Source organism: Danio rerio, chromosome 6 (assembly GCF_052040795.2).
Source record: "Danio rerio strain M-AB ecotype USA chromosome 6, GRCz13ab, whole genome shotgun sequence".
NCBI lineage: Eukaryota > Metazoa > Chordata > Actinopteri > Cypriniformes > Danionidae > Danio > Danio rerio.
This window is the reverse complement of record NC_141026.1, coordinates 5,343,064-5,358,311: the sequence shown is the minus strand read 5'-3', so window position 1 is coordinate 5,358,311 and position 15,248 is coordinate 5,343,064. Positions and strand designations below refer to the sequence as shown.

Genomic DNA, 15,248 nt, shown 5'->3' with positions numbered 1-15,248 from the left:
ATGTTTCCCAGTGATGGGTTGCAGCCGGAAGGCCATCTGCTGTGTAAAACAAATCTTGGACAAGTTAGCGGTTCATTCCGCTGTGGCAACCCCCGATTAATAAAGGGACTGAGCCAAAAAGAATATGAATAAATGAATGAATGAAAGTTCCTCTGACTACATAATTGGCGATCTCCAGAAATGTATATAGGGCTGCATTTTCAGAATGAGCCTGCAGTATGTTGTCTGTTGCAGATCTTCTTCAAGCTCAAACAGCATTTTTACACACTAAAGAAGGCTGAAAGCATAAATAACATAATAGGATTCCTTTAAGGCTGGAGAATGGAAACACGGCGAAATGATCAGCGCTAAGATGTGGTGCTGATGCTCTTTTTGTTCACGCTCATATCTGTCTGTTTCTTATAAATTTCCACTGGTATTCTGAGCTGCTTGTGTACGTGCCTGAGGATATCGTTGCCCATGGAGACACTCAAAGGTGCACAGAGGGCTTGCCCTCAAACTGAGATGCTAACCGGCAAGCCAGTGCTGAAAAAAACTGCTCACCTTGAGGAGCAGTCCTTTGGCTGATAAGAAAAGGCGCTTTATGGAGCTCTTGAAAATTGCATTTTTTGCCAAGTGTGTTTTGATAAGTTGGCCAGCAACATAAATTAGAGAAGCGTGTCTCAAATGGGAGACTCTGTGTTTTTGCTGAAATAATACAGCATATACTGCAGATAGATAGCAGTCTGCTATTATATATAGACACATCACATCATACAGTGGCAACACTTTTCCTGTATACATACGAATGATTGGCTGGGTCATTCTACAGCTTGATTTTCTTTTCCTGAAAGCATTTGAGAGTTTCCTTGGCTGTATGTTTGGATCATTGTCTTGCTGAAATGTTCACCCTGTTGTCGTCTTCATCATCCTGCTAATGTAGATGTTGGACTTAAGCAGCTGATATTAATTTACAATGGGGAATGGCAGATGGTTGCTGAAGAGAGATTTCAGCTTCTGTCTGGGCTTTTACTGTCTCTCTACACCTCCCTTTCTTCGTGTGTTCAATACTTTTTCCCTGCGTCATTTTATTTTATTACACCTAACTTCATTTGTAAACTAATTAGTTTTGTTTTCTTGGCATTTCTATGAATTTATTCGGTTGTTACCAACATCCGGTGAAAATTTTAAGTCAACAGCACCTTTAGAAAAAAGATTTTTGAGAAAAATGGTGACGTGTTGAATACTTATTTCCCCCACAATATACGTATATATATATATATATATATATATATATATATATATATATATATATATATATATATATATAGTTAAAGTCAGAATTATTAGCCCCCCTAAACCATTAGCCCCCCTGTTTTTGTTTTTTTTCTTTAATTTCTGTTTAACAGAGAGAAGATATTTTCAACACATTTCTAAACAATATTTTTAATAACTCATTTCTAATAATTGATTTAATTTATTTTTGTCAAGATGACAGTAAATAATATTTGACTAGATATTTAGCTTAAAGTGACATTTGAAGGCTTAATTAGGTTAACTAGGCAGGTTTGGGTAATTAGGCAAGTTATTGTTTAACGATGGTTTGTTCTGTAGACTATCGAAAACATATAGTCTAAAGGGGCTAATAATTTTGACCTTAAAATGGTGTTTAAAAAAATTAAAATTGCTTTTATTCTAGTCGAAATAAAACAATTAAAACTTTCTCCAGAAGAAATAATATTATCAGGCATACTGTGAAGATTTCCATGCTTTGTAAAACATAATTTGGAAAGTATGTAAAAAAGAAAAATAATGTAAAATATACAGACTTCAACTGTATATATACTGTATAAAGAATCAGCATTCGGTCTCCAGAAAGAGCAACTGGCGTCCAGTAAGATGCTCTTGCAGCAGTGCATTTGTGTGTGTGTGTGTGTGTGTGTGTGTGTGTGTGTGTGTGTGTGTGTGTTTGTGTGTGTGTGTGTGTTCGTACTATATTTATTCTTAAAATGAAGCAAAAACTGGGTTTGAAGCTAGATCACTTAGTTCATAATAAGCAAAAATGTGTCATCATCTGCCCAGATACTAGGATCAGATAATAACAGCATGTACAACATCACACTGACAATAAAACTTGAGAGAGAATATAAAGTTTGTATAGTATAAGCATCATTATGTCCCTATTAGGGTCGCTGTACAAGTATGTGTGTTTGTGTGGATGCCTCTGCTTCTTTATTTGCGTTAGCCTTTTGTTCTAATATTTCAAATTGCGATATGCTGTAGATTTATTGGATATATATGCATATATAAGTACACCTCTCACAAAATAATTTTTTTAATTTCATAATTAAAATAGGAAGCTGTACAAAATTATATTTGTGCATACATTAGATTAGTCAGTACTGAAGCCAAATCTGGAGCTGAGCTAACAAAATAACTTGCAATAACAATCTAAAAAACTGTACACCCAAATTAATATGTTACAGAAAAAATCAAATGCAAATTTAAAAAAAGAGGAAAAATCAAGAGAAGCAAAAAAATAGAAAAATGTCATTGAAATTTCGCAGGTTGTAATTTTTTTTTCTTGCAATAATTTGCTTGAATTTAATTGTATTTACTTTCAATTTCCAAATATTTTGGTGATTAATATATTATTTGTTTAAATACATCTGTTTGATAAATCAGTTTTGTTTAAATGCACCAAAATACATTGCCTTTATTCACTGAGAAATGGATAAAAATATTAATTTTCAAAATGGGGTGTACCCAATTACAGTATGCTGAGCACTGTATATACCTGGACTTGGATCAGTGTATTTGAGGCAGATCTAAAGCGATGAACTCTTTTAGAATAAATCTCTGCGTGCAGGAGACGACTGTAACTTTATAGATTTAACAGTGACTGACAGGGCAATTCCTGTGATTAAATAAAATCAAACTCAATTATACACGTTGATTGATGTCTGAGTTTAAATGTTGCTATTTTAAAAAACTAAGAGCAGATTAAAGTTGTGTGAGACATGTTGGGTGCTACGAATCAGTGTTCAGGCTCCAGAACTTTACTGCAAAAAAAGTTTTTGTCTTGTTTATAGACCAAATGTCTAACATTTTTTAAATCAAGAAGCAAGCTAAAAATATAGTCTTGTTTTCAGAAATAATATGCCAAAATAAAGTGAGATTTTCATTAAGGGGCACCTATTTTACACCTTTTTACAAAATTGAAGATAAGCTTTTGTGTCTCCAGAATGTGTCTGTAAAGTTTCAGCTCATAACACCCATCAGATTATTTATTAGACCTTTCAGAACATTATAATTTTCTGCTCTGAACGTAATGTAGCTGTTTTTCTGGCTGGTGCCTTTAATGCTAGTTCTCCCCGCCCACCGTTCCCACGTGCCTGTCAGACTGTGCCTCAATCTCCACCTCTGCTGCATCTGATAAACAGCCCAGTGACACATAAATCTCACATAACGTTTGTGAGAAATACTACAGTAAAAACTTTCCCAATGATTATTTGATGTATTTGTTATGGAGCTGCAACGATGAGTCACACACAATGTCGTTACAAAGTTCACGTACACACACACAGCACACCCATTTAACTCTGCATTGTTTTTGCACGGCAAAAGTGACAGGATACATGTTAATATTCACTTCTGAATGGATATTTGTTATGTTAATGTACAAAATAATCCTGATTTAACATCCACAAACCAGGATTGAAGCGTCTTTTATAATAGTACTGACATGTGGCTGTGGTAATAAAGTAAAGGCGGTAAAATCGCTGTTATTTATTACAAACATGCACTGTTTTAAATGTTTTGAACTTGTATAACACATTCTTGAACACATTTGATGATGATTGATGATCACAGAGAGCTGAACAGATTGATTCCGGTTGATTTGCACACTTCCTTGTCTTAATACATGGTAATACATGGTAATAATTGGCTGTCAATCAATTCGGTGGACTGGAAAACCACACAACAACGTCATGTTGTGTTGGGCCTCAAAATTGGAGGGATTTGGAGGCTATTTTATCATCAGGACATTTCAAAAAAGAGTCTTACTGTCTTACTTCACCATAATATGACTGTGGACACACACTATACCTAAACACAATTCTGTCCAAACAGCTTACAAAAGATGATTTTTATCATTGGTGCTCTTTAAAACAAGCAAAATAATCTGCCAGTGGGCTAAGCAAAACGAGCGTATGTCAAAACAAATCCAATTATTTTGCTAACCCTTTTGGCAGACTATTTAGCTTGTTTTCACTTAAAACTCCCTTAATTTTGGCATAATATTTATGAAAACAAAGCTTCTTGAACTAAGAATTGTTTTTTGAAACTTGAATTTTATTTTATTTAACCGGGACAGTGCTCATTAATAAACAGTAGAACTGTAAATAAGATAGAGTTAGCCACAAGGGCTAATTTTCATCTGTTGTCACCCACCAGATTTTAAAAGGCAACCTAAAATTAAAAAACCGATCATCACACATACAAAAACAGTAAAGTTACAAATGAAACAGGGATCAAACATATAATAAGAATTTCTTAATGTTAACAAAAGAGTTACACATGATTACAAACTTGATTTGCTTTTAGCCATTTCCTTAACTTGTATTTAAATGTTGAATAATTTGGAACACGCCTTAAACCCATAGAGAATGTGTTTCTGAAATGACTGGCTCTAACTGAGAAGTCTGATCGTGCAAAAGTTGTACGATTAAACTGCACAGCACAGTCTCCTCGAAATGAACAGCGAGTAATCGTGCAAAAGTTGTACAATGCATATGATGCTGTTTATTTATTTATTTATTTATTTATTTATTTATTTATTTATTTATTTATTTATTTATTTATTTATTTATTTTCATTTATTTATTTATTTATTTATTTATTTCATTTTCTTTCAGCTTAGTTCCTTTATTCCCTAGGGGTCGCCACAGCAAAATGAACCGGCAACTTATTTATTTATTTATTTACTTATTATTTTTTTTATTATTTCATTTTCCTTCGGCTTAGTCACTTTATTCATCGGGGGTCGCCACAGTGGAATAAACCGCCAAGTTATTTATTTATTTATTTATTTATTTATTTATTTATTCAGTTCATTTTCTTTCAGCTTAGTTTCTTTATTCCTTAGGGGTCGCCACAGCAAAATGAAACGGCAATTTATTTATTTATTTACTTTTTTTTTTTTTCATTTTCCTTCGCCTTAGTCCCTTTATTCATGGGGGGTCGCCACTGTGGAATAAACCGCCAAGTTTATTTATTTATTTATTTATTTATTTATTTATTTATTTATTTATTTCATTTTCTTTCAGCTTAGTTCCTTTATTCCTTAGGGGTCGCCACAGCAAAATGAACCGGCAACTTATTTATTTATTTATTTATTTATTTACTTATTCTTTTTTTTATTATTTCATTTTCCTTCGGCTTAGTCACTTTATTCATCGGGGGTTGCCACAGTGGAATAAACCGCCAAGTTATTTATTTATTTATTTATTTATTTATTTATTTATTTATTTATTTATTTATTCAGTTAATTTTCTTTCAGCTTAGTTCCTTTATTCCTTAGGGGTCGCCACAGCAAAATGAACCGGCAATTTATTTATTTATTTACTTTTTTTTTTTTTTCATTTTCCTTCGCCTTAGTCCCTTTATTCATCGGGGGTCGCCACAGTGGAATAAACCGCCAAGTTTATTTATTTATTTATTTATTTTATTATTTTTTTTTTTTATTTATTTATTTATTTATTTATTCATTTACTTATTTATTAATTTAATTTCATTTCATTTTCTTTCAGCTTAGTTCCTTTATTCCTTAGGGGTCGTCACAGCAAATTGAACCGGCAATTTATTTATTTATTTATTTATTTATTTACTTTTTTTTATTTAATTTTCCTTCGGCTTAGTCCCTTTATTCATCGGGGGTCGCCACAGATGAATAAACCGCCAAGTTATTTATTTATTTATTATTATTTTTTACATTTTAAATTTATTTAGTTATTTGGACTAGAAACAAGACAAAAATCGAAGAAAAGGAAAAAGCATCCGGTAAGCAATAAAGTTCTCCTGCTGGAGTGTTTGAGTATTTGTGCTCATATATATCCCCAAAATGAAGCATAAGCTGAGTTTGAAACTGGATCACTTAGTACACAATAAGCAAAAATGTGTCATCATCTGCCCAGATACTAACATCAGATAATTACAGCATGTACAATATCGCACTGACAATAAAGCACAGAAAAAAAATGACACAAAGCCACTTAATTGCAAAGCAACAAACAGACACATCGGCACCGCTGCCTCCTCGGCTTTCATCTGCATATTCTAATCTCTGGGTATTTTCATTCAAGTACGCTGCCACCTTATTGGCACCTAATGTGTTTTTAACACACAAAGTAATGATGCCGCCTGCTCTGCAATCTGTTTTCACGAGTGACTGGCCAAGACACAGTATCTGTAAGCGCTTGCTCTTGTCCCTGTGCTGTTTAATGGAGACAGATGCATTTTTATTGCAGCTTTTGCAGCTTTGCTTTCCTGGGACGCGTCAGCTGGGCTGAGCAAAAGGGAAGGAGAACAAAAAAAAAAAAGAGGAAGAAGAAAAGATGATTCTCTCCTTGAAGCGAGGAGGAGGAAAGGGGGAATTTGCTAATTGGATTAGGTCCTCCCTGACTCAGTGTAGTAAATAATAATCTGCTGTCTGGTACAAACCAATGCCCTTGAGCTGCATAAACACACACAGCCTCAAATGAGTGGAAAAACGAATTAGTGTTCTGTGTTTGTGATACAGTGTGACCAGAAACCAGCCAACATGCGTATGCTGCACTAATGCATGCGATCGCACATGTTGTAAAGCATAAAGAACTGTGCTCCATAACTCCCTGTTGAATACTTCTTCAAAACAATATTGCATTTTTTTGCAATTCTTACTGGTGCTGGGATTGCAATAACACATATCACTATGAACTTATTGAAGTTTATTAAGGTTGAATGATGCTGTTTGTTTGTTTATTTATTTATTTATTTTCCTTCGACCTACTCCCTTTATTCATCAGGGGTCGCCATAGCTAAATGAACCGCCAACTTTATTTATTTATTTATTTATTTATTTATTTATTTATTTATTTATTTATTTATTTATTTATTTATTTATTTATTTATTTATTTATTTTCATTTTCCTTCGACTTAGTCCCTCTGTTCATCAGGGGTTGTCACAGTGGAATGAACCACCAAGTTATTTATTTTATTTTATTTTATTTTATTTTATTTTATTTTATTTTATTTTATTTTTATTTTATTTTATTTTATTTTATTTTATTTTATTTTATTTTATTTTATTTTATTTTATTTTATTTTATTTTATTTTATTTTATTTTATTTTATTTTATTTTATGGACTTTGTCCCTCTAGTCATCTGGGGTCGCCACAGTGGAATGATCTGCCAAGTTATTTTATTTAATTTAATTTTATTTTTTATTTTATTTATATGTTTATTTTTTGTTAGCTTGTTTGTTTGTTTGTTTATTTTCTCAGTTAGTGTATGTTTATATGTATTTGTTTGTTTGTTTGTCTATTTATATATTTATTTGTTTATTTATTTAGTTATTTATGAAACACTAATAGGGTGTTTTGAATGTTTTTCAGGGCATTGCTACTGTTTTTTTAAGGTTTCATGCATTTATTAAATCATTAAAACTGTGAAATAAATATATATGAGCAGCTGATGAGCAGTTCAATATTGCTTGAGTTGCTTTAGCAACATGTTCCAATCCACATCTGATACTATTTTTGTTCACCTTGTTTTTAATATATTACTATATTATTAATATCCTTTTATATGGTAATTTTTTAAATATTTTATTTAGTATTACTAATAATAATAAGGATCATGTCAATAATAATAATAATAATAATAATAATAAAAACAATAATAATAATAATAATAATGATTTGTCCTTTATTATTTACTTATTTATTATTTATTTATGTACATATTTTTAATTATTCATTAAACTATTTATTTATTACTTTTTAAATTAATTACTTATTTACTTAAGTATTGCATAGCAATAAATAATTTTAAATCCTAACTAAAAGAAGTTATACAGCCAAACATATGAAATCTTTATTTTGTTTATTAAATTAAATTAATTTACTGCAGTCCTTTTTGAACTCACAATAGATGATTATTTTAATGCTATTTCTTTCATTCCTTTGTTCATTCTTTCATTAGTTCATTCATTTATTGGTTGGTTGTAGTTTTTAGTGCTTTGCTAGCTACATGAGTTTATTATTTAGTGAGCTAATAACTTGTTAACAATCCTGGAAGAATAACACAATACTTAGTGATTTGAACAAACCTCTAAAAATAAGTATGAGCAAGCACAGCTAATTACCCATTCCAAGTCCTCATATACAGTAACCTTTTACATCGTAAGCACACTAATGGACAAAGTGCATTCTCAGTGAAGCAAACAGCCTGATGATGCTCCACATAATACAATGGCTTATTTCCAACAAACTCACTTACCTTTCCACACACTTACCCAAAACCAGTGATCCCTGAATATTTTAAGTCAGGCGTATTGTGTCATGATTAATTGCTGTGGGTATTAAAACATAATATCAACTTTAAAACACCATGTCCTCTGAGAGAAGGTCACTCATAGATTTTTTTTCTCTCTCCTCATGGTAAGTTTACAAATGGCAAGAGAGTAATTTGGCTCTATCACTGATGTCTCTGTCAGCTTCTCTCCATTAAGCCATGATAATGTGACTCGTAGAAGTGTAAGAGACATTTACCAATGCTAGGAGCACTTTTAGCTTAGCTTAGCATAAATCATTGAATTTGATTAGACCGTTAGCATCTCACTTAAAAATGACTAAAGAGTTTTGATAATTTTCTTTTTAAAAGATGAAAATAGCACCACTACCCTAGAGTTAAACAAATGTGTTTTACCATTTTTCAACCATTCAGCTGATCTCCATTTCTAGTGAGAGCACTTTTAGCTTAGCTTAGCATAAATCTTTGAATCATATTAGACCGTTAGCATCTCATTCAAAAATAACCAAAGACTTTTGTTCGTTTTCTTATTAAATGCTGAAAATAGTAACACTATCCTGTCGGTAAACTGTTTAGTTTTACCTTTTTTTAACCATTCAGCTAATCTCCAGTTCTGGCAGAAGCACTTTTAGCTTAGCTTAGCATAGATCACTGAATTAGATTAGACCGTTAGCATCTCACTTAAAATGACTAAAGAATTTTGTTCATTTTCTTATTAAATGCTGAAAATAGTACCACTATCCTATAGTTAAACTGAGGAGTTTTACCATTTTTCCACCATTCAGCTGATCTCCAGTTCTGGCTTATAGCTTAGCTTAACACAAATAATTGAATCAGATTAGACCGTTAGCATCTCTTTAAAAATTACCAAAGGGTTTTGTTCATTTTCTTATTAAATGCTGAAAATAGTACCAGTATCCTATAGTTAAACTGTTGAGTTTTACCATTTTTCAACAATTCAGCTGACCTCCAGTTCTGCTGGAAGCACTTTTAGCTTAGCTTAGCATAGATCATTGAATCGTATCAGACCATTAGCATCTCATTAAAAAATTATCAAAGAGTTTTGTTCATTCTCTTATTAAATGCTGAAAATATTACCACTATATTATAGTATATAACTGTTGAGTTTTACCATTTTTTTACCATTCAGCTGATCTCCGTGTCTGGTGAAAACAATTTTAGCTTCGCTTAGCATAGGTCATTGATTCGAATTAGACCATTAGCATCTCACTCAAAAATGACCAATGAGATACATTTTGTTAAACGCTGAAAATAGTACCACTACCCTTGAGTTAAACTGTTGAGTTTAACCATTTTTCAACCATTCAGCTGATCTCCGGTTCTGGTGGGAGCACTTTTAGCTTAGCATAGATCATTGAATTGGATTAGAACGTTAGCATCTCTCTCAAAAATGGCCAAAGAGTTTTAATCATTTTCTTATTAAACAATTAGATCTTCTGTAGATGCATCACTAAGACCAACAGAAATTGAAAAGGTGCTATTTTTAGGTTGATATGAATAGGAACTATACTTTCATTCTGGTATAATAGTCAAGGAAGTTTTCTGCCATAACCTGGTTAAAAAAAGTACCTGAAAATTGTCCCCAACATCAAGCCGTACACCTGTGCCACCAATTAGAATCTGTGAAATGTAATTACGAAATTCTTTGGTCATGTTACAGGAGCAGAGCTTCCTAAATGAGAGTATAGTTCCTATACAGATCCACATGGAAAATAGCTACTTTTAATTTTCTGTTGACCTTAGTACATGATTTAAGTACAAAGGAGTCAAGCTTCAAATATGAAAATGATCAAAACTCTTTGGTCATTTTTGAGTGAGAATGGTCTAATCTGATTCACTGATTTATGCCAGGGGTGGCCAACCCTGTTCCTGGAGAGCCCGCTTCTTGCAGATTTCAGTTGCTACTCATATCAAACACACCTGAACCAATTAATAAAGACCTGAACACCACGTGATAATTACAGGCAGGTGTGTTTGATATTGGTTGCAGCTGAAATCTGTAGGAAGGTGATTCATGCTATGCTAAGCTAAGCTAAAAGTGCACTCACCAGATTCGGAGAACAGCTGAATGGGTTCAGAAATGGTAAAACATAACTGTTTAACTCTTGAAGACTTTCAAGAGAGTTGCAGACCCACAAAAATAATGTGCATTTAAGCTTAGAGACCCTGGGCAGAGTCTTTAAAACAAGACTTTCTTTCTGTCAAGTCGATACATGATTCTCAAAGCAATGGTAACTAATTGATGTTCACATTTATTTTCAAAATGTCGCTTTTGATTTAATGCAGCCTGTGGTGTAGTTTGCAATTATTAAAAATGCCATTTGGAGCTCCAGAATCTTGTTTAAAGTGTAATTTAGCTTTTTTATTAGTGATACCCAAACCAGACAAGATGCAACATGTTTTTAGAGGCAAGCAATGTGTCTGTTTCTATTAAGTGGGAAACTTCTCTAAGCTGTGACTGATTGGTCACAGCCAATCAGAAGGTCATAATTGTTTCAGTTTTGTGGACTGCTATTTTTGACCAATAGTATTTAACTGTGGGCGGGGTTACACTGTGTGACATTATTGAGATAGATTCTAAGCATATTTACAACACGAGTTATCTTGGTAGATATGCTTCATAGATATGCCCTACTTATAGGGTAAGCCCTAAACATAATTTTATTTAAAGGGTCACGAAACACCAAAACACATTTTTTGAGCTGTTGACAGTCGTATGTGTGTCCCACACTGCTAAAAACACTATTAGGACACCTATATTTCACTAAAAAGTGTAAATTGGTTGTTTTTGCGTTATTTCAAGCAAATTCATACTTCCGGTTTGAAACTAATTTTTGAAGCTGCGTCACGGTCATGAGATAATAGCGTGTATTCCAGCGTGCAGACTGGACGTCTGTGCCAGAGTGTGTCTTATTAAGTCTTACAGTGTGATGCATTAATGCATGAGTAAAGCTTGGTTCAAACCAATCAGCGCGCTCTATTGTGCAACTTCATTAATATTCATTACTGTCATAGTGTTAAGACGACAGAGACGCCACGTTGTGTTGGCAAAACAAGCGTGAAGTGTTGCTTTTATAGTTTGCTGCCGTTAAGTTTTGTTTTTATTTTCTCTCTATGAGAGCGCAGCTAGAGTCATGTGTGGATTACAGTGTACGCGACGCGCGACAACAATAACTTACGTGTCTAAGGAGGAACATTGTTTACTTGAGAGCTGATCTCATCTGCAAACGCTGAGATCTGGATTCGCTTGTAGTCTCTTCTTTTGCACCGAGTGTAAATATGTTAGCACTACAACCAAACTATAACCTCGTGTAGGATTTTCAACGGATTTTGTGACCGGAATAACACGCGGCTTTCCGACACTGCCTGCCGTGTGCATCTAATTTTCCTGGAAATGCTGAGTTTTTTTTTCTTTCATTCGCCGTGCGGTATTAAACATTGCATGAAAAATACACGCTTACAGCAGTTCCTCGAATCAAATATCTCATTTGTCATGAGGGACATGAATGAATTTCATGAATGAAAGAGCCAAACTGCAGTTAAAGTCCACCATTTAATAATTTGGCAAATAATTCGACTACAGATGTCCATGAAAACACAGTCACTTTGTCCCCTGTTAGGTGTGTGTTTTGACTCTGAAATTCAGCGCGCCCAAATAGACACTCCCACACCAAGCCTCTTTTCTTCCTCCGACACTCCCCCCTAAACAGAGCTGGACACGCCCACTTTTCTGACTTTTTCCAAAGTAGAGGTGTGAAAACACCCTGCTGAAACGAGGGGGTTTCATGGCCCTTTAAAAATTAAATAAGAAACAGGTGAGGGTAGTAATGAATCACTATGGTAACTAATAAAGGTCACTAAGGAAACCAAAGTAACACAGTCAGAAAGAATAGCAGCAGAATATCGACTTATTGACAAATCAAAACCCATCAAACACACAACGTTAAATAGTGACAGTTTATCGATGTTAGCATAGTTTTATTACTGCAATTACTGTAATCATCATTGCTTTACTTTGTCAGCCATTTCCAGTCTTTTTTTTTTCAGAACTCCGAGGTAGCTTTCTACCTGAAGAATACTCATTATATTTTTAATATTGAAGCTTTAAGGCTTGCAAATAAAGATTTCAACAAGCATTCAGTACGAACAATGTACAGGACTTTGAAATTGCTAGGTACTGAGCTATGTAGTCATCAGAGAAATTTGACAGTCAAAGCTGTTTTCTTGACATATCAAGGGTCATTCTGACCTTTCAATGTAGGAAAAAAAGCTCATGGAGGAAATCAAGCTGTTTTCTGTGCTATATTGTCACGATATTCTCACTCCAGCGCATTCATTGTTCATTTATAATCTATTTTCTTTTTCTCAGAGACTTTTAATGCTTGAATGTGAGAAAAAAAAGGGAGGGAAAACGATTTTGCCACTATTTGGTGGGAGATTAAAATGTGTTGAATGAAATGAGCCCAAACAAAACGCAAATAGAGAATTGCATATTTCAAAGTGATTATCGCCCGTGTTCAGCTGCGAAAGGGTAATTGCGATCTTGATTGCGGCCCACTGCTGTGTCCTCTTTTTCTGTTAACCTCTGACCCCGGCGATATTTCGCCATCTCTGTCGCCCGCTCTCTTCAAAAGATAATGTATTCGGATTTCCGACAAGGTGATAACAAAATTACCTGACATTTTCAGATTTATTGCTGTATTTTCTTATTATCGGCAAAGGAATATAGGCAAATGCTGCTCCATAAATCATTTTGAGAGAGAAATGTTAGGCCTACTGTTTTTTTTGTGTGTGTGTGTGTGTGTGTGTGTGTGTGTGTGTGTGTGTGTCTCGTTTTTCCACGGCTGTTCTTTTCTCGATTGGGAAATAAATTGCAGCCTCATTTCAGCCGGATGGAAATGAAGAGGTGGCGGTTCGGGCCATGAGGCGCGCGTCCCTCCACGAGCGCACATCGATGGAGAAATTTTCCCCAGCGCAGCTGCAGCGTTTTAGGTTCAATACTGATTAACGCTCATTGGCTCTGACGGCTGCTTGTTTGGATTCCCGGAGTTTGTAATATTTGTTCTTTCTTGTGAGGACGCACTTCAGCAGTTTCCCGCTTTGCTCTGTTTTCTCTCCCCCTCCCTGCGAGGTGTCCCTCAGCATCCTCTTTTCCGCCTCGTACGGACACCAGAGTTCAAGCAAAGTGGAGCGGCGGAGGCTTTTTCATGTGAAATTGAACGAGAGCATCTTCAGAGGTTAAACTGGCTACATGTTATATTCAGCTGTTATGTAAAAAATGCATAAATGGATGTTGACTGCGAGTTGCGCTGACCTTTGCGATGTCTACAGACTACCTTGGAGAGGACATGCCTGTAAATATTTATGGCTTGTTGATACTGGGGAAGGTCGTGACATGGAGCTGTGCCTCATCTTGTAGACAAATATGTCCCCCCCTCACATCCCCCCACCCCCACTTTGGAGCCCTAGAGCAGGATTTATATAAGACCACATCCTGGTTTAGCTGCAAATGGGGTGAATATTTTGTAAGGAGCTCAGAGTGCCTCTTTCCTCTAAAGGAGAATGGACTTGGGTCTGCATTTCCCTTCTGAAATGAAAGACACCTGTCGTTGTGTTGGACTGAACTGGAATACTTTAATATACAGTGGCCGCTGAAAGTATTCGCTCTCTTAAGTCACAGTTAAAATGTATAAATGTCATGAGAAGAGGATGAGAAAATTTCAAAGCTGCAGTCATATGCAGACAAATGATGCTAGACCTTTTCTCAGAGCTTCAATTCTCTGAGAGTCATACTTTAGGTTTGTAGTGGATGTATGAAGTCGTTTGCACTCACAAATGTGTACTAGCAGATAAATCACTAATGTAGGGAATCACTTTACCTATTAATTTAGTTCACTGATTCTTCACAACTATAACATGTCATAGTATATAATTGTCACAGTTAACAGTATCTAACTTTGGTCACTAGAGGGCATGTATTCACAACAAACAAAGGCATAGTTTGGTGATGGTGCGACTGAGTGTTGAATCATGGGAGCTGTGGTCTTCATTACATCCTAAAGGACTCCAGTAGAATTAAACATTGACTATCATGGTTGTTTGAAGCGGAGTAAGGCTGAATGCCACCTTATTTCTTTGGATTTGTACATTTTTTAAACATTTTTGATCATTTATATACAAAAGTCATCAAAATATATAACGCTGTTCTAGGGGTTTTTAGACAAAATGATAACAAAAAATGATAACAAAAATGGTATATATTGTGCCTTTAAAATGCTCTGATAGCAAAAACCCAGTAAACTTCTGCGAAAATTTAATAAATACGCTCTGTCAACTTTAATTTGATTTAGATTTGCAGAAAGGGTTAAATTCAGGGCTTGATTTGTGCTGAATCCAGATCCGGCACCCCTGAAATCTCATCGGGCACCTCATTTTATGTACCCCACTTCTTACAGGAGTGCTTTTAAAATGCTCCAATACCAAAAACTCAGTAAATTCCTATAAAACCTCCAGTAAAAATGTTATAAACAATGCTCTGTCAACTCTCATTTGATTAAGATTTGCAAAAAGGGTTAAATCACTTTAAACTTTTAAACTTTAAATAGCTGATTTCTTTGGATTTGAAACATTTTTGATAATGTAAGTACAAAAGTAAAAATATAGCATATATAG

At 34.3% G+C, this 15,248-nt stretch overlaps 1 long non-coding RNA gene across 12 annotated transcripts in view; it reads left to right on the top strand.

The window, feature by feature from the left end:
• Positions 1-15,248, top strand: part of LOC137495912 (uncharacterized) — a 461,128-nt gene that overhangs the window by 167,574 nt on the left and 278,306 nt on the right. The gene's annotated exons all lie outside the window — the stretch shown is intronic.